The sequence below is a fragment of the Peromyscus californicus genome, unplaced genomic scaffold (genome assembly GCF_007827085.1).
Source record: "Peromyscus californicus insignis strain IS unplaced genomic scaffold, ASM782708v3 Scaffold_2__1_contigs__length_46816999, whole genome shotgun sequence".
Classification (NCBI taxonomy): Eukaryota; Metazoa; Chordata; class Mammalia; order Rodentia; family Cricetidae; genus Peromyscus; species Peromyscus californicus.
Genome location: NW_026294540.1, coordinates 22,999,200 through 23,024,226, shown reverse-complemented (window position 1 = coordinate 23,024,226; position 25,027 = coordinate 22,999,200). Strand labels below are relative to the sequence as shown.

Here is a 25,027-nt window from a genome sequence, read left to right as displayed (position 1 = left end):
TTGGGAAGCAGCAGAGAAAGAGAGAGGGAAATGGGAGGAGCTTGCCTTTTTAAGTGAGGAGCTTGCCTTTTTTTAAGGGAGGAGCTTGCCTTTTTAAGGGAGGAGCTTGCCTTTTTAAGGGAACAGTTTGCCTTTTTAAGGAGGTGTAGCACATGCGCACAGGGAGTGCTCTTAGTGGCTACAGCTGAGGACCCTGAGGGCAGGCCAGTGTAATGCCTGAGTACTAACAAGCACATGCACACAGGGCGTGGCTGTAGCTGATGATAAATCCTGCCAGGTCCCAAGGGTAGGCCTGTGAAGATGCCTGCACATTAACAGAGGTGACCCAGACTCAGAAAAATGTCACCTGTTCTTCCTTAAATGGCAGACTCCAGCATATAACTTCACATGTATCATTGGAAATGGGTGTAAGTGTGGTAGAGTCTCTCCCCCTCCCCTTCCCCCTCCCCTTCCCCCTCCCCCTCCCCCTCCCCCTCCGCCTCCACCTCCACCTCCACCTCCCTCTCCTCTCTCTTACCGAGCCTGAAGCTCATCCATTCAGCTAAGCTGCCTGGCCAGTGAGCTTCATGGCTCCTCCATCTCCACACGCCCAGTCCCGGGGTTACAGGACCCTGCCACCACCCTCCGCTTTTTACCTGGATTCCGGGGATCTGAACTCTCAGGCCCTCGCGTGTGCACAGCACGTTCTTTGCTGACGAAGCCATCTCCCAGCCCCTCCTCTTCTTTTCAACACAAGGTATGCAGCCCAGGGTAGTCTTGAACACTCAACCTCCTAGCTCTGGGTTTAGAGGCATGAATCACCACACGGAGGTTGGAGATGTTTCCAAGCTGAGATGTTACCTTCTTTCCAGGTAAGAAATACAAACTCTAGCTGCTTTTCCCCAAGTTTCCAAACCGTGTTTCTTCTCTGTAATTCATCAAGACCACCCATTACAATGGCTGTGTCTGATTTGTCATGGAGTACAATTTATACCATCCCAGAATACCACAAAGGTCTGTTTCATCATGTATAAAATGGCAATTACCGCATCAGTGCTCATTATGGTGGTGCCATAATTGAATGACAGTATAAACTAAAAGAACCAATATTTAACACGTAGTAAAGATTTTTAAAAACAGACTGTTTTCTGTTAAGGCTGTGTCTCCTTATGTAGCCCAGGCTGGCCACCAAATGGAGCTCCTCCTGCCTCAGCCTTGGGATTACAGGCAGGTACCACCACCTGCCTGCTAAGAGTGCTTTGCGTTTTCTTGGTTGTTTTAACTCTGGGAGATGAGCCCCACTCTCAAGCTTCAAGTGTTTCAATGAGTCTTAAGTGGCCTTGCATTTGAAAGCTGATCCAGTGATGATACGACGGCCATCTGAAAAGCAGGCATGAATCACCGGCTCTTGTCTGAGGCTCTTATCTGAGGCTTCAGGAAAGCAGAACCCGGAAGTAGGAAGCACTCCTGACAATTATTTTCCACCGAGGTTTGCCTGCCTGGTTCCTTTTCGTACTCTCTGCCAAGAGTGACCCCAGAACAATGGAACCCATTCAGCGGGTCTACCACCCGTGCTACTAGGCTTCCTGAATAAATAAGCAATGAAGAGCTAGTCGCCCTACTCCCTTTGTTTTAATCATAACGAGGCTTCCCACAAGACTCTCAGGACGCTCCTCGACTTGATTATGATGGCAGTGACATTCAAGCGGCTCCCGTTTTACATGCGGCGCTGAGGGAAGTGCTTGTCTGATCTTACTCTTCACTAGACAAAGCAGACACTTACCAGTTACAACTGCCTGCCGCGGAAAGGCCTTGCGGGATCCTAGAGAGCCTAGGATAAAGATGCCTCTGCTGACCAGCGCATCGGGTGTCCCTTGCAGAGATGAACCCCTGAAACCTGAGTGAAACTGTAACCTGCTCTCCAGGAAGAGGACTGTGATGTCAACAATTTGTCCCTCGCGTTTGTGTGGTGATAAACTTTCTGAGGAGAGAAGTGTGCTCAGGACACCTAGTTTTCTGGGTTCTTCTAAACTTCTTTGTTGTTTGAAAATTTCAGGCATGAACATAATGTGTTTTGAACAAAGCCACCTCCTATACTCTCCCCTCTAATTTCCCAGGTCTTTCCCCCACCACTTTTTACTTCCAACTTGATCTTCTAAAATAAATTAATAAATAATAATAATAATAATAATAATAAAAACTGAGTCCATTTATTGCCACCTGTGTGCACATAGGTAGAAGACCATACCCTGGAGTATCCCTGAAGAAAACTGAGTCCCTCTCCCCAGCAGCCATCAGTGACCAATGGCTCCTCAGTTAGGGGCAGGATTTCATGAGTCCCTCCCATAGCTGTACTGGGATTTTGGGCTGTCTTGATCTTTCACAGGTCTTAAGCACACAGTCTTAGCCACTGTGGGTTTGTGTAGGCAATGGTCCTGTCATATCCAGCAAATGCTGTTGTTCTGCTACCTCTGGCTCTACCAATCTTTCGGCCACCTCTTGGTCAATGACTTCTTAGTTTGGGGAGGAGGAAATAAGGTACCGATGTCTCATTTAGAGTTGAACACTCCAGTCTCGTCTTCTTTGCCTGTTGACCAGTTCCAGGTCTCTTTGCTAGTTGTCATCCACTACAAGGAGAAGCCTCTCTGATAAAGGTTGAGTAAGGCACTAATCTATGGAATAAAAATAAATACTGAGGAGGCAGTTTATTGCTATGTCCATTTAGCAGAACAATAGCATTCAGCCCTTAGGGCCAATGACCTAGTTAGTCTATTGGTCCAGTTAATGGTACCAAGAGTTCATGAGCTCTATTTTATAGAGCAGGATTAAACTCTAACCAGAGAAATGTCACTGGGTTTGTTTGTTTGTTTATTTGTTTTTGTTTGTTTGTTTGTTTAAGGCTGTTGATGTTTTGGGTGTGAAATATCCCCCACAGGTCCATGCTTTTGAACAGTTGGTCTTCAAAAGATGGCCCTGTTTGGGTACCTTGAGGAACCTCCAGGAGTGAGGTCTGGCTGGAAGAAGCAGATTGCCAAGGGATGGGCCTTGAGGGTTATAGTCCAGCCCCACTTCTAGCCTGATTAACTGTTGTCTGGGCCTCAAAGACAGTGGTTCTCAACCTGTGGGTCATAACCCCCTTGGGTCAGATCTTCTGCATATCAGATATGGATATTACAATTCATAACAGTAGCAAAATGACAGGAAGTAGCAATGAAAATAATTTTATGGTGTGTGGGGGGGGGTCACCACAACATGAGGAACTGTATTAGAGGGCTGAAGCATTACAAAGGTTGAGAACCACTGTTCTAAGACAAGGAATCCCTGTTGCATGCTCAGCCATGAGAAATTGAAATCCTCTCAAATCATGACCTCTATCCCAGCTCTCTTTCCCTTAAGTTGTTACTCTCAGGTATTCCATTCTAGTGATAATAATAATAATAATACAAAGGCACACTGTCACTGTGATTATTTATATTGAGACAAGAAACTGAAAAGGGAAGCCAGGCCTAGTGGTAAAGGTCTATAATCTCAGCTCTTGGGAAGCTGAGGTCAAGGCCTACATGGGCTATAGAGGAAGGAGTTCGAGGCCAACCTAGGCAATTTAGTGAAACCATGTCTCAAAATAAAAATGAAAAAAAAAAAATTTAAAGGGAGCTGGGGAGATAGCTCTGGGGTAGAGCAGAGCTAGAATGTGCCAGTGAGGGGCTGAGGGCATGGCTTAGCCTTAGATTACTTACATCAAGGACATGGTGAAAGAGATGTCATAAAGAATGTAAGCATATGCGCTTGATTCCAATCTGGGGCCATGTTGGAAATGTTCTAAATCCAAAGTGACACTAGACTTTCTTCCAGGCTAGCCTACTCAAGTCTTAAGGCTGTGAGAGAGATGGAGATCTCAGAGACCAATGAAACAAAAGTAAAACAAGTGTCCTGGGACGTGTCACTGTGAGGACTCACGTTTCAGGAGCATGGAGGTTCAGTGCTGTAGAAAGGTCCACTTTAAGTAGAGAGGTCAACTAATAAAGGACTCTGGTCCACTCAGCATTCCTGCTAAGATCTCCTCGGCATCCTTTAAGGAAAGCCAAGATGTTGAAAGAGGTTGTGAACACTGGTATTCCCAGCCAAGCCAGAGGATCACACATTTGAGGATAGTCTGGTGTGATGGTTAGTTTTAAATGTCAACTTGGCACAACCTAGGATCACCTGGGAAGAGAGTCTCAATTGGGGAATTCATTAGACCAGGTTGGCCTGTAGACGTGTTCATGGGGGATTGCCTTGACTTTCAATTGACCCAGACCACTGTGGGTAGCACCATTCCCTAGGCTGGTCCTTGGAGTATATAAGAGTAAAGAAAGCTAGCTGAGCAAGCTAGCAAGCAGCATGGGTGCATTCATTTCTTTTTGCTCTTGACTATGGATGCGATGTAACCAGATGTCTCAAACTCTTGCCTCCGTGAATTTCCTAAAATAATGGGATAAAACCTGTAATTTTAAGACAAATACACCCATTTTCCCTGGTTGCTTTTTGCCAAGGCATTTGCCATAGCAACAGAAATGATGCTAGAATACCTAGGCTACAAAGCAAGACACTGCCTCAAAAGGAAAAAAAAGAAGAAGCTCCTAAATTGGGCTTTGATCTGTTTATGTACTAAGTTGAATTCAAAGTACCGAGACAGTCTTAGGTCAATAACCTCCTGCTTATTTAGTTAACACACACCCCACATTCAAATCTTGCTAAATGAATGTGAACACTCCAAGCACAGATCATGGGACATAACAGGAGTTCAAAAAACGTTTACTTCCTTTTTTATTGAAGATCAACCCTCATCCTATACTATGCAATAATCCCTAATTTCAAGGAAATTACCATCATTTAAAGAAGGAAATAGATAACAAGTAAACTATGGAAGTTTCAATAGCTTAATATGTATATTCAAGAAATACCCAAGAAGCTCAAGAGGTAGCTCAGCAATAGCTTGCCCACAGTCCTCCAGTGAGAGTCTGGGAGCAAGGCTCAGCTATAGAGCAGCTACCAGCAATCACCCAGTGAGTAGCTGGGGGTGTGGCTTAGTGGTGGAGCACTTTCCTAGAATCCCTCAATGAGGGCCTCAGGACATGGCTTAGTGGTAGAGTTCTTGCCTAGAAGCCCTAAGTAAAAGGGGCTGAGTGGTGGAGTGTTTGCCTAGAATGCACAAAACCCTGAATTTCATCCTGAACATTAAAAAAAGGACAAGAGAAGATAAAAGAACAGAGAAGAGGAGATAACTGGGCGTGTAGCTCAGTGGTAAGAGTGCTTTCCTAGAGTACAAAGTCTAGCTTCCATGTCCACTACTGTAGAAAGAGAAGGAAGGAAGGAAGGAAGGAAGGAAGGAAGGAAGGAAGGAAGGAAGGAAGGAAGGAAGGAAGGAAGAGGGAGAAGGGAGACCAGGGAAGGGGAGGGGAAAGGAGTTAAAAGGGAGAAAAGAGAAGGGAAGGGAGAGAAATAAAGCCCTGGGATAATATAAGATTGACAGCGGGAGGGGGGGTGTCAATTTCAGTGAAAAACCATAGACATTAAGAGATGATCCAACCCTCTTGAACACTCACCATCCCAGAAAACCAGTAAAGGTAAACCAAGGAAATGGAAAACTCCATTCACTCCTGATTACCCATCCCCAGTCTCCTCTGCCCAATGGGATCCTTCAGGTTGACTGAAGCCAGATAGCTAAGTGGATTAATTGTTATTTATGACAACATTCTGAACTATGAAGCATGGGTGGCCTCCCATCACTTGTTCCCCACTAGAGAAATTGTGCAACAGTAATCAACAAATAAATGGAATTTGCCTCCCTGCCAAGGAGAGGCTGCTGTCATCATCCTACCGCAGCCATCAATTAAAGGATTAAATAATGAACGAACTGGCAGAGTTCAACAATAATCTTAGACTTCGTGAGGGAGAACACAGGCACAGATACATCTTGTGCGGAGCATCTCATGGTGTGTTGGTCCGTCTGTCTTTTTGTCTCTGTCTGTCTCAGTCTGTCTGCCTGGCTGTCTCAATCTATCTCTGTTTCTGTCTCTGTCTCACTCTGTCTCTCTGTCTCTGTCTCTGTCTCTGTCTCTCTCTCTCTCTCTCACACACACACACACACACACACACACACACACACACACACACACACCTTCTGCTCCATGACATCTCTTGACATTTGCAATTTTTCAGTTAGACTGCATATTCTTTACTCTCCTTGCTGCTATGACTAAATCTCTGACTACAGCACCTTGAGGGAGGAAAGGTTGATTCTGGCGTACAGTCTGTTGAGCAGCAGGGAAGGGCAGGGAAGGTAGGGCTATAGGAGTGTTGAGGCCACCCGTTACATAGCAGCCACAATCTGAAAGTAGAGACTTGAATGCAGTCACTCAGTTCCCATCCTCCTTTTAATTCAGTCCAGGATCCCAGTGGGTAGGATGGTGCTGCCCCCATGAAGGGTGAATTATCCCACCCCAATTTAGAAACTCACTCAAAGGCACACACAGAGGTGTGTCTCCCAGGTGACTCCAAATCCAGTCAAGTTGGCAATAAATTTAAGCATCACTGGTAATAATCTTACTAAAATCATAAAGGAAAATGGATTCACATTAGAAGAAAAGGTCTTTATTCTTTTAGAGAAGGAGCATTCTGGCAATCTTTGTAGCAATCTCTACCCAGAATTAGGCCAGGGAGAGACAGGCATTCAAAACACCAGGCTACCATGTCATGGTAGTTCACACCTGAAACCCCAGCATTTATAATGCAGAGGCAAAAAGATAGCAAATCCAAAGCCAGCCTGGGCTACACAGTGAATATCAAGCCAGCCTGGACTACATAACAGGGCTCTGTTAAAAAATAAAAGAAAAAAAAACATGGCTAGAAGACAATTAATCTCACATGTGGAACAGTGGCTGGGAAGAGGAAGGACTACAAAGCAAATTGTCTCCTAGCCACTAACCTCCACAGGGCAGGGCAATAGTGTTTTCTCCGAAGGAGGGTAAAGCTGAGTGGGCATGAGTTCAGCCACGATGGGGGCAGAAGGGACACGGGTCTAGAATGTGATACTGAGAGGTTCTTAGAGCAACTGATGCATTGTAGTGACGACGCAGACTTACGAACCCTTCTCCATGGCGCAGGCGCTTTCTATAGATTAGCTCACTGAGCCTCACAGTCACCCTCTGTTGGAAATACGATAATCACTCTGACCTTTAAAATGACAAACCTGCCAACCCCGGAGGCTCAGACCTGTCATCCCAGCATTCGGAAGACAGAGGCAGAAGGAGGATCCTGAATCCCAGGCTAGCCTGAAGTGCACAGCAAGGCCTGTCTCAAATAACCCACCTCCAAAGTTAAACATAAAGACGGCAAGAAATCTGGCTCTCAGGGGGTTAAACAACTTACAATAACTACAACAACAACAAATCACTCGACTAATAAGTGGAAGAAAGTTAAGGTTTAAATCAGGTAGATTCACAGCATAGACATCTGTCCAGCCCTCCCTTTTTATTTTAACATCCCGTGTGTGTGTGTGTGTGTGTGTGTGTGTGTGTGTGTGTGTGTGTGTGTGTGGTGTGGTGTGTGTTTATAGGGGTGTATGTACTTGTGTGTGCACATGCATATGGAAGCCAGAGGTCAGCATCAGGTCTTTTCCTCAGTTGCCTAAACATTATTTGTTGAGACAGGGTCTCTCACTGAGCCTGGAGTTCACCAATTCAAATAGGCTAAATGGGCCCCATACCCTGGGGATGTACCCATCTTGGGCTTCCTAGGACTGTAGTTAAAGACATGTGCCCCTATGCCAAAGTTTTTACATGGATGCTGGGGGATTTAAACTTGAGTTATACTTGCACAGCAAGCATTTTACTAACAGAGACTTCAACCCAGGCCCGTTTTTAAAACATTTTCTTCAAGTTTCATTTTAGAGATGAAAATACCCATTATCATATTATATATATATATATATATATATATATATATATATATATATATATTCCATGAGTTCTCCCTCAATGCCATAGTGAGAAACATGCTGAGCATACGTAGATGCACACACACACACACACACACACACACACACACACACATACACACAGATATATACACAGAGATACACAAGCACATACAGACAGACACACATAGATGCATACACATACATACACATACAGAGACACACAAATACATACACATGCCTACAGACACACACAAACACATATACACAAAGACAGACACACACTCACATATCCACATGCACACAAATAAACAGACACACACACATATACAGATAGACACACAGATACATGCCCAGACACCCACATATATACAGACGTGTGGTTGTAAGTCTGTAAGAAGGCACATACTTATCCACCTCTGGTCAAAGAGGGAACCTAAACTTGTATTGGATGTCTCTACCCTTCCTTCGTCCCTCCACCTACTTGGCAGCGTACCCTGATCGGTGGAGACACAGAACTGGGTAAGGCTCTCATGACACCTATTTCAAAACTGTTGCTACAGCGTTATGGGTGGGGGTGGGGGTGTGGAGATGAGGCAATGAATAAGAGTGATTGCTATTTCAAGTATGAGGCTATTGCAAGTATGAGGACCAGAATTCAGATCCGCGGTACACACACAAAAATAGCTGAGCTGTACCTGCACGGGACTGACCTAGGCCCTTTGCATACATCTGTTAACTGTGGGGCTTGCTCTTCTTGTGGGACTCCTAACAGCGGGAGCAGGGGCTGTCTCTGACTCTTCTGCTGGCTTTTGGGACCCTACTTCTCATACTGAGTCACCTTGCCCAGCCTTAACATGAGGCAAGGTGCTTGGTCTTACTACAACTCCCATATGCCCTGTTTTGTCAGTATCCATGGGAGGCCTGCACTTTTCTGAATAGAAACCAGAGGAATGGGTTGGGGCAGGGGTGGGGGAGAGCAGAGAGAAGTGAGGGAAGGAAGGAGGGAGAGGAAACTGCTGTCTGGATGTAAAATAAATAAATAAAAATTTTAAAAGCTGGGCTGTAACCTCAGCACTGTGCGAGGTGGAGAGAGGAAAATTGTTGGGAATTGCTGGCTGCCAGCCTACCTCCAGGTTCGGTGGCAGGCCCTGTATCAAGAGAATAAGATGGAGTGAAGTAAGTCAGAACATCTAATGTCCTCCTCCAGCTGTGGATACACACACACACACACGGAAGGGGAGCATTGGAGGATTGCTATCACTCCCAACACACCACAGATAACACTACCTGGAAGTCCTTAGTGTCTTAAGAGCCAACGAATTTGTGGCACCCAACAGAGTGACACATAGACCAAGGGTGACGAAAAAAAATCTATCTGAGTGAGCCATGCACCATTACCACCCTCTCCCAGCACTTCCCCGAGGGCATAATGGCTGAGCTGGTGTGCTTGGGAAACAGAAGTAAGGGTTCTACTGTGGACACAACAATGAGTCTCTCAGCCACACGGAGGGTTAGACTACGACAAAATGCCTGGAAACATCAACTTAAAGGACGGGTTCATCTATTTTTGCTCATGGTGAAGTCAGAGTCACTGGGCTCCATGGCTCCTGGGTCTATGATGAGGTAGAGTCTGAGGGTGGGAGTGCCGGGAACCAGAGCAGCTCACCTTATGATAGACAGGAAGGAGAGAGGGGAAGGGGCAGGGGGAATAAAAGAAGAAAGAGGAGGAGGGAGGAGAGGAAGAAAAGGTAAAAAAGAAGAACAGGACGGAAGGGCAGGAGGAAGGAAAAGAAATCTCAGTAGCAGCTGCTAGAACAAGATCCACCCCAGGACATGCTGCTAAATATCTACCCCTTCAACTGTGTCTCCCCTCCTGGGTTTTTCCATGTCCTCCCCCCAAACTCATCAGATTATCCATCAATGCAATCATCCGTTAACAATATGACAACCTTCGTGATCAAATCACTTCTCAAAAGCTCCACTTCTCACACTGCTGTACTGGGGGGACCGAGCCTTCCCCACATGAACCTTTGAGAAAATTTAAGATCCGTAAGCAAAACTTCAGAGCTGTTTCACACCCCATCCCAAGAGCTCTTCCGCTGTTGAATCAGATCAAGGCTGGGGAGTCTAACCCACCTCCATTCCTAGCCTCCCTGGCGGAAGTCCCAAGACAAGCATTGATCATGTAATGGCCAGGATGGCTCTGAACAGAGTCAGCCAGAACTGGGCTCCAGAACATCTTAGGAATGAGCAGGCTCCCTAGGCCAACCCTGGGGCCTGAAGCAGCTTGCAGAGTTTGGCCTTGGCCTTCCAAAAGTGTCTGGACGCCTTCCTGTGCCTCCCAGTTCCCATCTGCACCTCTATGGAAGCTACCCACGCAGAGACCCAGGGTCCCTCTGCTGTTTGATGGAGAACAGAGCCCCCCATGTCTCCAAACAGAAGCCCTTCTCTCCCAAACACCAACAGCAACATCTAAATGGCTCGGGTGTATCTTTTATTGTGATTTCCTCACACAATGAGTGAGCTGAGTCCAATGTGCCTTACCAAACTCCTATTCATCTCAGAAGGCATTAATTCAAAGATCACAGCCCGTCACAGGTCCTTCAGGGACTGATAAGATGAAAAAGAGCCCCAGACAATGGGAGCATCTCCCCCAGAAGACCGCACAGTGCACTTGATATGTGTGAATGAAAATGTGATAATAAAACTGACCATTTTGTGCAGCGACTAAATGCTAAAATAAACAAATAAAAATAAAAGAATAGGTGCAGCTCTTGGATGTCAGTGTGTACTCTTCTAATAAAAGTGCATTTAAAAAGCACGCCCCCCCCCCCAAAAAAAAAAAAACCTTAACAATTATTTTATTTGACTAGTAATTTTGTGAGTCCGGGTTAGGCTTCCATAGACAATTCTGAATTGGAGCCTCTCACAGAGTGGCAGTCAGATGTCACCACAAGTACTATGGTCATGTGAGGACTCAAGTGGCCTGGCTGCCCGCCATGGCTCATGCAGACGGCTGGCACTTAATGCTCCTGACAGCTGGCTGCACAACGGTGTCTGAGCCCACGGCCTCGGCAGGGTGGTCAGGACTCTTATGCAAAGATAGTGTCTTCCAGAGTAAGTGTCCCAAGGCACAAGCTGGTGGCTTTGATGACTTAGCTCCAGTAACAGCTCAGCATCACATCTGCCATGTTCTATTAACGGGAACATCCACGAGATCTGCCCAGGTCCAAGAGGAGGGGACACGGGCTCCCACCTTCCAATGACAGAGTGTCAAAAGGGTTAGAGAGACTTCTAAATTATATACAATACAGATTGTATTTATGTATTTATGAATATGTGTGCACATATACAGTGTATATATATATATATACATGTATATGTAACAATCATTAAAGAAAAAGAGGTTATAAATTTGAAAGAGAGCAAGGGTGGGCACATGGAAAGGTTTGGAAGGAGGATGGGAAGGGAAAAATTATGTCATTATAATCTTTAAACAAATTAAATTAGCAATCACATTGATAATAAATAAATAGAATTGGGGCTATGTGTATATCTCAGTGGTAGAGTCTTGCCTAAAATCCATCAGTGAAGGGCTGAGAGCATGGCTCAGCAGTGGAGAGCCTACCTAAAATCCCCACAGTGAAAGGCTTGTGGTGGCTTGTGGTAGAGCACCTGCCTAGAATCCTCCAGTGAAAGGTTTAGGGTGTGACTCAGTGGTAGAGCACCTGCCCAGAATCCCCCAGTGAGGGGCTGGGAGTGTGGATCAATGGTAGAGCACCTGCCTAGAATCACCTAGTGAAGGGCTGGGGTGTGACTCAGTGGTAGAGTTCTCTTTTTGAAAGCCCCAATTGACTTGGCTACCCCTGTGAGTTATTTTTAATTCAGTAACCAAGCTCCTACACTCAGCTCCCAGGCCCAATACCACCATCAAGACTGTAGAGCTAAAAGAGAGAAAGGTAATATTATCCAGGAAGGGAGTTTTCTAACCTCTTTTCCTATGGGTTGAAGGCATATTGCTCTCTTACCCAAAAACAATGTATATGACAACTAAATCAGAGCCTCTAGCATGTTTAAGAAGCCTATACTTCAAGATACTGAAGGGTCTTAACTATCAACTCGATTGGATTGGGAAACATTTAGAATTGGGAAGAACACCTCTTACTGTGATCAGAACATACCACAAGCTTTGACCTAATCAATGAATTAGTCCCTTGATGGAATTACAATATAATAAAATTATTGAAGATGGTGAAGAATAGGAGGTAGGCCTATTTGGAGGAATTAGGTCATGGGCGGGGGGTGGGGGGGAGTCATGTCCATGGGCAATCTATATCTTGCTTTGGCTACTTCCTGTATTCTGTTTCTCTGCTTCCTGCTTTCATGATATGAACTGGTCCACACTGTCAGACCCTCTCCACCATAGTGAATGATACCCCTAAAATCATGAGCCAAAATAAATCTTTTTCTTGTTAGCTGTTCTAGAGTACATTGGTCACAGTTCATAAAAGTAATTAATACACTAAGACCCTTCCAGTAGTTCAATGTTATTTTGAAGACACTTAGAGATATCTTCCACTCATCATGATAAGCAAAGTCGTTATTGGTCTCAAACATGAACACCTACATAATGTGGCTGCTTGTTAGAAAGAATTCTCATTCCTAAATTGTACTTCAGGTAGGAATAAGAGGTCATAGACTTAACTGGATCCTGGTAACAACCACTAAATGCTTTAGCTGAGTGGCTTCTGTTACCAAATTGTTCCCCTTGGAGATGAAGGGTCCACACCTTCCAGTGCTCAAAAACCCTGCCTCTTCTGAAGCCACGGGCGACAGGTACTGGATGAGTTCTTCTGTGCTCTTCTGAGTTCTTTTAACTGGGAAGTTTGGGTTCAAATCCTGTGTATTTGTAATTGCAGCCTCAGGGAGGCAGAGACAGGCAGATCCCTGGGCCTTGATGGACACACAGCCTAATCTACTTGATGTGTTCCCAAACAGTAAGAGACCCTGTCTCCAAAACCAAGATGGAGCCTGCAAAATGGCTCAGTGGTACCCACAAAGTTGTCCTCTGAGCCCTACACCCATGCACTTTCACACATACACATCACACACACACGCACGTCCCACATACACACACTAATATGTATACCCTCAAAAATAGGTCTTCAAGAAGTGAGGTGGTGGTGTTCATCTGTCATCTCAGCCCTTGAGAGGCTGAGGCAAGAGCATCATGAGTTTGAGGATAGCCTTGGCTACGGAATGTGACCTTGTCTTTAAAAAAAAAAAACCATATCATTCAATACTATTTTAAGTACTTTGTTCTCATAAAAATTCATTGTATGGGCAAAGCCCTGGGAAAGCAAGAAAGGTTAGCCATTGTGCAAGGAGTTTGACAGAAGGAAAACGAAGTACAAATTGCTCTCCCAGATCTTAACATGCACACAGTGAAATGTACATTGAATAAGAAAAGTAGGTCACAGGAATGATATAGAAGTGACCTAAAAACACAGCCCCACTGGGAAGCTGGAAGCGATTTTCTCTTTTAATTAAGTGGCATGGTTCAGGCGTTCTGTCCAATCAAATGCAGCTGAACATTCTGTGCCCTGTACCTACAGCACATGACAGTATTTAGGCATGCTCTTCACCCAACCCTGGATATGGAATCAATCTAGAATTATTTTTTAAAGAGGATTTGAGTTTAGCGTAGCATGGGAAATGCCTGTGTTGGGAATTTAATAGCATGTGAGAGCACACGATGTATAAACAAGTCCAGGAGAAAAACACTTCCCACCATGTCATGGGGGAAAAGCAGGGTGACGCAAGGCACAAGACTTTCCCCCAAGAGGAGAGTTGGCACAGCTCACCTGGAAATACTTCCAGAACACTGTTTTGATCAATTTAGCTGAACTAATCAGTTTTTTTCCCCTCTCTTTCCTGTGTGAAAGATGAGAGGCACTAGCTTTTTGCATTAGCTACTAAAACTTTGTTGTGAAGTTTGTGTGTCTATGCGTATGCATGCATATCCATATGTGTGCAGGTCCACATGCACACAGAAGCCAGAGGGGAAATTCGGCTATCACCCCTCAGTCACCATCTACCTTGTTTTTAAGATAGCATCTCTCATCCAGTTTTCTAGGCTGGCTAGTCTGAGGGATCTACCTGTATCCCCATCCCTAGTGCAGGAATTACAAGCACGCAACACAGTGTCTAGCATTCATGTGTGTATGTGTGTGTGTGTGTGTGTGTGTGTGTGTGTGTGTGTAGGTACACATGTGTGCTCATGCATGTAGAGGTTAGGATGTTGACGTCCAGTCTTTCTCAGTTACTCTCTACCTTACTTTTAGAGACAGGGTCTATCAGTGAATGGGGGAACTCATCAATTTAGCTAAACAGGCTAGCTAGTGAACTCCAGGGGTTTGTACGTCTCTGCTTCCCCTTCCCACCCTTGCACCCCCTAACTACTCAAAACACTGGGGTTACAAATGTATGCCGCCATGACTAGCTTTTATATGGGTGCTTGTAATCTGAACACAGGTTCTCATGCTGTGCATCTCCCCCGGCCCACACGTCTGTAGTAGGACAGGTCCATAGGGTCCAGGAAATTGGCTCAGACCAGTTGCCAAGGCATGCACATAACATACTCCTTAAGAGCCAACCTGGAGTCTGCCTGAGGGCCTAGCAATAGGAGCTGTCAGAGTTCCTGGTCACTGTCAGAGGTCCTAGCTGCTGTCAGAGTTCCTGATCGTGCTCAGCCAGTGAGAACCACACAGACTGGATGCTGGGAGGAGGGTATATAATGTCTTCCCTGTTATTGAATAAATGAGTTCGTTATTTGTCTTCAACAGAAACTGGTATATGTGTCGTTGATGGCGTGCCTTCTCACCCCCTCCCTGGAGGGGGCCGTTAGAATCCCATCAACACATGTCCTTTTTTTTTTTCTTTTTTGACTTGGGTTCTGGGGACCAAACTCAGGTTATCATGCTTGCAAGGCAAGAATTTTACCAAATGAGTCATCTCCTTAGCCCTGTTTGGGTTTTTTTGTTTTATTGTTGTTGTTGTTGTTTGCTTGTTTTTAGTTTGGCATTCTGTTTTTTTTTTTTTGTTTGAGACACCATCTTACTAAGTAGTCCAGACAGATAAGGAACTTGCCAGAACCCCCTACCTCTTACCTTCCAATTTCTGGGATGACAAGTGTGTACCAGGATGCCAGATTTTAGATTTTCTTTTTTTTTTCTCTCTCTCTCTCCGTATCTCTCCCATGGAAACTGAAAGGAAAATATCTGTCTCAGGTGTGATGATCTTACGCCAGAAAGAAACTCACCTACCCGACAAGTGCTACTCTCTTTGATGAAAAGGAAACCCAGTGGGTTTGGGGAACTTCTTCCAACTGACTTTGATTGGTGGTGACAGAATCAAACCGAGAATCACTGAGTGACAGACATGCTCTAGGAAAGCAAGTGGTGACAGAAGACAGCATGCATCCGAGATCGGAGAAAGGGAAAGTCTACACACACCTTCAGCCCAACTCAGGAGACGGAAGCAGGAGGGTTTCTGAAAGTTTGAGCCCAACTTTGCCTTTATAGCCAGTTCCAGGCCAGGCAGGGCTACCTAGAGAGACTCTGCCTCCAAAAGGTTGGAGGGACAGTCTGGAGAGATGGCTCAGTGGTTAAGAGCATTGGCAGCTCTTCCAGAGGCCCTGAGTTCAATTCCCAGCAACCCACATGGTGGCTCACCACCATCTATCATTGGATCTGATGCCCTCTTCTGGCCTGCAGGTGTACAGGTAGAGAGAGCACCATATACAGAAAATAAATAAATAAATGTTTAAAAGAAAAAAAAGGTAGGAGGGGAGGATGACTCCTTAGGAAAAGGTGCTTACTGAACAAGGGTTCAATTCTTGTTCCGAGAAGGTGAAGACAGGAGAGTCACGCAGGAGCTCCTGAGCTAGCGAGGTAAGAGAGATCTGCCCCCACACAGAGGAAAGAAAGAAGCAGCTCTGGCTTCCACACACATGCCATGCATCCATGCCCCCACATACACGTATATCACACATATGCACACAGAATAATAATAACAAATGAAAATTTAAAACATTAAGGTTTCAAGTGGCTTATCCCTGGCTTAATTTGGGGGGTGGGGGTGGCACACAGGGGGACAGGTCAACTTTAGTTTCTGCTGCTGTGATAAAACACAGACCAAAAGTAACTTGGAGGAGAGTGTTTGTAACTGACTAACTGATTGCAGTCCATCATTGAGGGGAACTGGGGCAGGAGCTCAGGACAGGAACCGGAAGGCAGGAACCAGAACAGAGACCATTCAGGAACAGGATCAACTGGTTTGCTCAGCTTCCTTTTTATATAACCCAGGGCCACCTGCCCAGAGACAGTACTGCCTATGGTGGGCTAGGCCACCCTACATCTATTAGCGATGAAGACAAAGTCCTGCAGACATGACCACAGACAGGCCAAACTCATGGGGCAACGTCTCAGTTGAGATCCCCTCTTCCCAGGTACATCGAGGTTTGTATCAAGTTGACAAAAGCTAACCAGTCCAGGTTGGAAAAAAATCCCCAATTTCTCATATTTAGCAGTAAAATATTTTAAATGGGCAAGACAATTGGTATGCTCTTAAGAACACAAGATCTCTAACTTTATATCACTCAATATTGGAGATTTCATATTTCAATGTTATGAGGCAATATGCAGTAGCACATAATTACCTGAAAGATCACATCTGGAAAACAGTAAGTATCTACATGACAAATTCTCAAAGGTATCAACATCATTTGAGCAGCCCCTATAGCTTAAGGACAAATGCTACCTTCACACTCCCCATGAGGGGAAAAAGCCTGGAAAAGAGAACTCAACACACATTTAGTGCCTGGGGTTAGCCACAACTTGCCGTTGGCTTTTCCATTGAGCTAAGGCTTCTAGAAAAATCCTGTCTTTTTATCATTCATCTTCTCTTTTTTGGCTAGGGAAGAAAGAATGAATCATCATTTTTTTTAAAAAACAAGACAGGGTCAGGCTATATAGCCCAAGCTGGCCTTGAACTCACAATCCTCCTGCTTCAGCCTCCTAAATAATGGGATTACAAGTGTGAGCCAACATGTTCAGTTAAATGTTTTGTTTTTACAGTTCAGGGGTCTGGAATATAGGAATCTTGACTATTTCTCACTGAGAGCAAAAGTCACCATGGGAGTCTACCACTCAGACACTGATCTTCCCATTGCTTTCCCAACAGTTTTTGTTTGTTTGTTTGTTTGTTTGTTTGTTTTTCCTTTGGGGAATTCTCTGCACTGTGGAAGTTGAAAGCTCATTTCAAAACTGAGCTCAGATTTAAAAGCCTGAGCTCCTTCCCAAAGACCTCCCTTCCAATTTTCTCTGCATATCACACCATCACCTCGCTTTCACTACTGGTAATTTCTGGAAATGTCTGTGCCTTTTAAAGGGGAAAGGACACATTCGATTTTTCAGGAGAGAAGTGGAAAATAAAATCCCCAAATAAAAATCTCACTTGATGAAAATATCATAAAGTTCAAAGGGAAAAATAAACTGAAAGGTCAAGGAGTGAGGAGATAACTTTGTAAAGTGTTTGCTTTGCAAATGCAAGGACGTGCGTCTGATACCCAGAAGCCATGTGAAAAAGCCAGGCGTGATGGTACACACTAGGAATCCCAATGGTGGAGACTGAAAGGCAGGATCTCTGGAGCTCACTGTCCAGCCAGGCAGAAAAACATCTGCCAGCTCCAGACCAATGGGACACCCTGTCTCAAAAAAAGGAAAGCAGACAGCACCTAAGGAACAATGCCCAAGACTGTTCTCCACCCTTTACACACACGCACAGAGACACTCAAACCCTGAAATTACACTTGAAAGTTGGCAATGGAGAAAATCGCCACTATGTAGTAAGATAAGCCACGGCCCTGCCGGTAGTTTGGAGATGCAGTGGCTGGGCTAGGGATAGAGAGAACTCTGGTGTACTTCTAGGAGGTTCTAGCGCTTCACCTCCTTGTTAGATCTCATTCATCCTTTGACAGTTAGTTCTGAAAGGTGCCCCACCCCACCCCCAAACCCCCTCCTGCCTCCTCAGGCTCTCATGTTCACTGCTTGCTCCCTGAACTGGTGGTACTGTCTGGGGAGACTGTGGAATCTTTAAGAGGTAGATCCTGCCTGGCAGAGGCAGATCACTGGATGTTGGCCTTTGAACATTATAGCCTGCACTGTTTGGGGTCCAGCTCCCTCCGCCAGGTCCAAGAGATGTGAAGAGCTCACCAGATGTTTCCACCATCACAGACTCCTCCCCGCCCCCCAAAGCCACAATAAACTGAAACTTCTGAACCATAAGTCAAAATAAACCTTTGCTTGGATCGTTGTTTTCATGAGGTATTTTGTTACAGCTACTATTGTGTAGCAATTCCCTCTGAAGGAAAACATTGACTCCAAGAAAGAGGACAAAGACTTATGAGCCTTGGGAAGTAAGTCATTCACAAGTCTTAGGAAGTGCCTGAAATCAACAGGATTCACAATATTTCCTCCCCAAGGTTATGAAAACTGTAATAACTACTGGATAAAAGAGACTCTCTGAGCCGGGCGGTGGTGGCGCACGCCTTTAATCCCAGCACTCGGGAGGCAGAGCCAGGCGGATCTCTGTGAGTTCAAGGCCAGCCTGGACTACCAAGTGAGTTCCAGGAAAGGCGCAAAGCTACACAGAGAAACCCTGTCTCGAAAAATACCTAGAAAAACTCTTCCATGCACTGTAAACTACTTGCAAGTCCTGCATGGAGCTCTAGAGATGTAGCTTTTGGGAGTAGGCACCAATGCTGTGGTAGGCTTTTTCAGTTAAAAAAAAAAAGTCTTCCTTTAGTCATCCCTACTCATACAAGTCACCCCTCCCTCACCCATACTCCTTTAAGTAACCCCAATAAACTAATTGGTTCACTAAGCTGGGCTTAGTGAACAATCATCATTTTGGTTGGTTGGTGATTCCCTATTTAAGGTGAGTAAACATTTGTCCATGTCTCCCAGGAAAGTCACAGAACAGCTACATAAAAATAACTAATACACCCCCTTAAAGACTAGGAGCAAAGATGGCTAACAAGACACACTCTTAGCCCCTTAAACTCGTGTGTGTCTCGGGTGGTTGGGCTATAATTATATTATCTTAAGTGGGCTGTCTCTACTTCTCCCCAATATATTCCTTTTTTTTTCCTGGCCTACTTCAAGTCTCCCAACCACTTCTCAATGTTTTGGCATTTCTGGCTAATAAACACAATAATACTTATCATCTGAAAGTTAATGGTACCGTTTGAAAGTTTTATGCACATTATTTTTTGCTCGAATTTATGACACTTTCTCCTCTAAAGCAAAGGATAAATAAATAAAAGCACTTTATCAAATTTATATCCTACTCAAATTCAGACATTTCTGAATAGGAAACAGACCAGGGACCCTTAGCTGAGATTAACTTAAGTTGAAGAGAAACTTTGCATGCGGGGCTCTGGAAACAGGTCTTTAAGGACTGTGTCTACACATAGAATTCCAAGTGGATCACTAGACCAATCACCTCCATATGACGGCCTTTTAGATTTTACTACTCCCCCCCCCCAAACACTCAGGTAAGAAAGGGAAAGGTAGGGAGTGGTTCTGGTCTCAATTGTAGCCTAATAATCATCGCAATTTTCTGCTTCCTTTTGAGTGTGAAGATATGACCTAGAAGGCTTTAGAAAAGAAAAAGGGAAAAATAGGCTGAGAAGGCTTCCCAGACGTGAAATAGACTTTACAAAAGAAACTTCTGGCAAGTTTAATGGAAGCAAATCAGAAACAGATGGAATATGTTGCCTTCAAAATACCCACGGGCTTGAAAGCCCAGGAAACACACAGAAAAGTAAAAGGAAACTGTTTCTGCAAAGCCAAGCTTATGGTAGAAACCGTGTGTTCTAGTTTCATCTCTTGCTGTGATCATATACATATATATATATATATATATATATATATATATAATTTGAATATATATATTCAAAAGCAACTTGAGAAGAAAAGGATTTATTTGAGTTTTACTTCTAGGTCATAGTCCACCATTAATGGAGATAAAGGTAGGAACCCAAAGTAGAACCATGGAGGAACATTGCTTGCTGACTTGTTGTTAGCTAGCTTAGAGAATAGTGTCACCCACAGTGGGCTGGACCCTCCTCCATCTATTAACCATCAAGACTATCCCCACAAAGATGGCCATATGCCAATCTGGTCTAGGTAATTAATTACTCAGCTAAGACTCACTTCTGAGGTGATTCTAAGCTGTGTCACGTTGACAATTAAAGCTAAGTCGGCAGACATACATTTGTCTAAAGCAGAGGAGGGAAGGGTGGTGAGGGGGCTCAACAGTGTCTTCCCTTCAACTCAGATCAGTGTTAACAGTCCTCCTTCCTGAGCCCCTTGGAGGAGGATAACAAGGAAATGGATGATCCTGTGACAGCTCAAGAGGTAGGTGATAAAATCCTTTTGAGGTGGCATTTGAAGACCCCTGAATTCCTCCTTCTACCCTGTCTGGGAATTCTGGCTACAGATTTGTATAGACGGACAAGTGGTAATGTGATCAGCCACCTCATACCCCTACCACCAGGACCTTCCCAATCTTGATGGGTTGACTACACCCTACCACCAGGACCATCCCAATCTTGATGGGCTGACTACACCCTGCCACCAGGACCTTCCCAATCTTCATGGGCTGACTGCACCCTACCACCAGGACCTCCCCAATCTTGATGGGCTGACTACACCCTACCACCAGGACCTTCCCAATCTTGATGGGTTGACTACACCCTACCACCAGGACCTTCCCAATCTTGATGGGTTGACTACACCCTACCACCAGGACCTTCCCAATCTTGATGGGCTGACTACACCCTACCACCAGGACCTTCCCAATCTTCATGGGCTGACTGCACCCTACCACCAGGACCTCCCCAATCTTGATGGGCTGACTACACCCTACCACCAGGACCTTCCCAATCTTGATGGGCTGACTACACCCTCAAACTCAAGTTGCTTTTGTCTGGCATTTTGTTGTAGCAAAATGACAAGTAACTAATATGCCAGACTAGTCTCATGGTCCCCATTGCTCAGCATCCCAGCTGTTGAGATTATAGGCATTCACCACCACTACCAGCTTCCTGTGTATTTTTTAAAAGTTGGGTTTTGGGGCTGGAGAGGTAGATCAGCAGTAAAGAGCATTTACTACAAATTCACGAGGACTGGAATTTGGAACTCAGCACCTACCTAATGTGGGGGACCCAAAGCAGCTTGACCACACAGCTGCCATGACAGGCTTACTGGCAGGCAACACCTGGATCCAGGAAAGGCCATAAGCTGACCCCCCCCCAGGGAGGGCCAGCATCTAAGGGGAAATCCCTGACATTCCAAACATTCCCAGCACACACCTTTACCCCTAGACAAATGTCAGCCAATCAGGGTCCTGAATCCTGAAAATCCCCTCACCCCAACCTCTGCTATGATTTAAAAAAAAAAAACCAGCAACAACACCCTGCCCAGGCTCTGGGCTATCTGCTCTCACTGCCAAGTCAGACAGAAAGACCAAGCTCCAAGCTTAAAATAAAGGCTCTTTGCTTTTACATACGGGATTCAGTCTGTGTGATGGTCTTTTGAGGGTCCCCAAGATCTGGGCATAACACTAAAAAGCCAGGCATTCTATACAGGCCTGTAATTCCAGAATTTAGTACATGGAGGCTGGAGGATCAGGAGGAGTTCAAGGCCATCCTCAGATACATAACCAATTCCAAGGCAGCCTGAGCAATCTGTCTCAAAAAAAAAATAGAGCTAGAAAGCTATTGATTACCATGCAAGCATAAAGACCACACACACACACACACACACACACACACACACACACACACACACACACTTCATCACTCCAGGCTAGGACTTGACCTGACTGGCGTCGTGAACACGTGAACAGAAAAGCTGGGATCAGGTGGCCCTTGTGCACTCTGATGCTGGTGGCACCAACTAGGAAACAACCTGAACCTCAGCCAACCAGGAGGCAGGGTGGGGTTGGGGGGATGGGTAGGTTGTGGGGAGGGAGTTGGCTCATTTCAGTAGGAGGTCTCTGGAGGGGAGCAATCTCTGGCTGCAGTGGGAGGAGGAAGCTGCTGCAGTGGCTGGTTTGGGCACACACTGCCCACATTCGAACTCAGACCAGAAGAAGGCTTTGCCATTCCTCTGAGCCTCCCCCTGGAGGAAGACTTTGCCATTCCATGGGTCTGAGACATTGGGGTCCTTGACATGACCATCCCCATGTCCAACAATACACACATCCACTGAAGACTTTCTCTGCTCTCCACACACATGCACACACAAGAATCCAAACAAATAAATACATATTTTTGAAAATAGACTTTCAATTTTTTTTTTTCAGAAACAACTTCACTTTGCACATGAGCAAGAAGTGAGGAGGCTGGAGAGATGGCTGTGTGGTTGAAAGCGATGGCTGCTCTTGCAGAGGACCCAGGCCTGCTTCCCATACTCACATCTGGTGACTTCCAACCACCTCTAACTCCAGCTGCTGAGCATCTGACTCTGTTCCTGTCTCTGTAGGCACCTATACATATATGACACATATATATATAGAGAGAGACACACGTGTACACAGACACACACATACACACAAGTAAATAGAAATAAATCTTTAAAAGGTGAGATGGATACTTGTGTTTTTTTAATTTATTTATTTTTATTTTATGTGCATTTTTCGTACGTGTTTTGCCTGCATGTACATCTGTAAGGGAGTCAGAGTCCCTGAAACTAGAGTTACAGACAGTGGTGAGCTGCCATTTGGGTGCTAGAAATTGAACCCGGGTCTTCTGGAAGAGTGATCAGTGCTCCCGACCACTGAGCCATCTCTCCAGGCCCCTGCATTTGTGTTTTTAATAAGTATTGCTCAATTGCCCTCCACTGAGGCGAATTGAGCAGTTCCAGTTTATGCTCTGCCCAGTAGCTACTGTCCCGGACTCTGCCTAGCCCAGCATGGTATCAAACGTCTGCTCTCTGCCCACCCATTAGGGAGGGAGAGAGAGAGAGAGAGAGAGAGAGAGAGAGAGAGAGAGAGAGAGAGAGAGAGAGAGATCTCATTTGCATTTCTATTGTCAGCACAAAATATGCTCAAATGGGATTAAAGACCTATTTTGCTAAAAGCCTGTTTACTGCTACCAGACACAATCTCTTTAAGAGTCAAGGATGGCAGACTCTCCAGAAAAGAAAAAAAAAAATCCTCCGAGCCAGCAGGCAGCATCAATCTGTTACCAGGCACGACTGGGAAGCAATTCACCATGCTTTCCACCTATAAGCCAAGTATTTAAGAGCAGCTTTCTGGACCATTACAGAGAATTCTCAAAGAAGGCAAGCAGTGTGTGAAGGCTTGCTCTAAGCCAGGCTCCGATTCTGTATATATGCACTCTCACCATTCCCCTGACGTTTGTGTCCAGGAGGCTCTGGGAGATGAAGTGCCTGTCCAAACTCGCACAGATTGATAGTGGCAGATAGAGCAGAGGACGCCGCTCAGTTGGTAGAGCCCTTGCCCAGCGCGCATGAAGCCCTGGGTTGCTATCCTCAGCCCTGGGTGTGGTGGTATCTGCCTCGCAGCACCAGAGAAGGGGCAAAGAGGTGGCAGGAGGTTGCAGAAGGTGGAGACAGGAGTATTTGGAGTTCAAGGTCATCCTCAAGTCCATAGTAAGCTTCAGGTCAAGCCTGGGCAACATTTAGGCCCTGTGTTCCCCTCCCCAAAAAATATAAGATGCCATGCATGGTAAAGCAAGGCTAGAATCCCATCCCAGCACTAAGGAAGCAGAGGCAAGAGGATCCTGATTTTCAGGCCAGCCTGGACTAAAGAGTGAGACCCTGTCTCAAAAAAACAGAAAACAAAAATACAAATGACGAAGGAGACATTGCTCTATAGGTTTATAGTTCAACATCCAAATTTTGTATATCACAGAACACTGCCTCTATACCGTGAAGGTTGATGTCCACCGGCCTGAATCCTGATAGGATATGAAATGATTTAAGGTTCATGGGGAAATGCATACAGGCTGGCTTTCAAATGCCCTAGGTAGCTGAGGAGAGCCTTGATTGTCTTGCTTCCACCTCTTGAGTGCTGGGATTCCAGATGTGTACCACTGTAATCGGTTTATGTGGTGCTGGGGATGGAGCTCTGAGATGCTAAGAAATGGATTGTTTGTTTGTTTGTTTCCTTTTAATCACAGCCATCTCAATAGTAGTCTGGTTGTTTTTCAGTATCCAGAGGATTGGTTCTAGGACTCTAACACTAAACACACAAATCCATAGATGCTCCGGTCCCATATGTAAATGAGACAGCATTTACATTTAACCTATGCATGTGTGTCCATGTACCTGAACTCATTACTAGAATGTTTGTTATCTACAACACGAATGCTTTGTAAGTAATTGTTACATTCCATTATATAAGCAATGACAAGAAAAGTCTAGACATACTCAATATAAATACGATTTTTTTTCTAAATGCTTTCATCCCTGGTGGATTCAATCCACAGACATAGAAATCACAGATACAGAAAAATGACAGTGTGCAATAGTACTGCTTATCTGTGGGACATCGTATAGGCCTTGGTAAGCTTTCTCCTGAACTAACTAGGCTTGATGACACAAGCCTATAACTCCAGCTACTCTGAAGACTGAGCAAGAAGATCTTAAGTTCAAGGCCTTCCTGGATATAATGAGGTCACTTAGGAAGACACTGTATCAAATGGTAAAAAGAGGCCTTGGAGCATGGCTCAGCAGTAGAGTCCTTACCCAGAATTTGATGTGGCTCAGTGGTAGAAGGCCTACCTAGAATCCCCAATGAGGAGATTAAAAGAGTCACCCAGTGAGGGGATGGGGGTGTGACTTAGTGGCTGGGGGTGTGACTGAGTGGTAGAGCACCTGCCTAGAATCCCTCAGTGTGAGGCTAGGGGCGTGGTGATCCAAGAAACACCACCACAAAAAAGAACAAAACACACACACACACACACTAACAACAACAACAACAACAATAAAAATA

The 25,027-nt window shown here is 45.1% G+C and overlaps 1 long non-coding RNA gene across 4 annotated transcripts in view; it reads right to left on the bottom strand.

The window, feature by feature from the left end:
• The window catches only part of LOC128120211 (uncharacterized), a 176,347-nt gene that overhangs the window by 67,498 nt on the left and 83,822 nt on the right, over positions 1 to 25,027 (bottom strand). For 3 of the 4 annotated variants that reach the window (XR_008221804.1, XR_008221803.1, XR_008221806.1), the window contains exon 2: positions 15,109 to 15,204. The exons of the other annotated variant lie outside the window; for it this stretch is intronic. This is a non-coding gene — a long non-coding RNA (uncharacterized LOC128120211). The remainder of the gene's footprint in view (positions 1 to 15,108; positions 15,205 to 25,027) is intronic. 4 annotated transcript variants of the gene reach the window in all.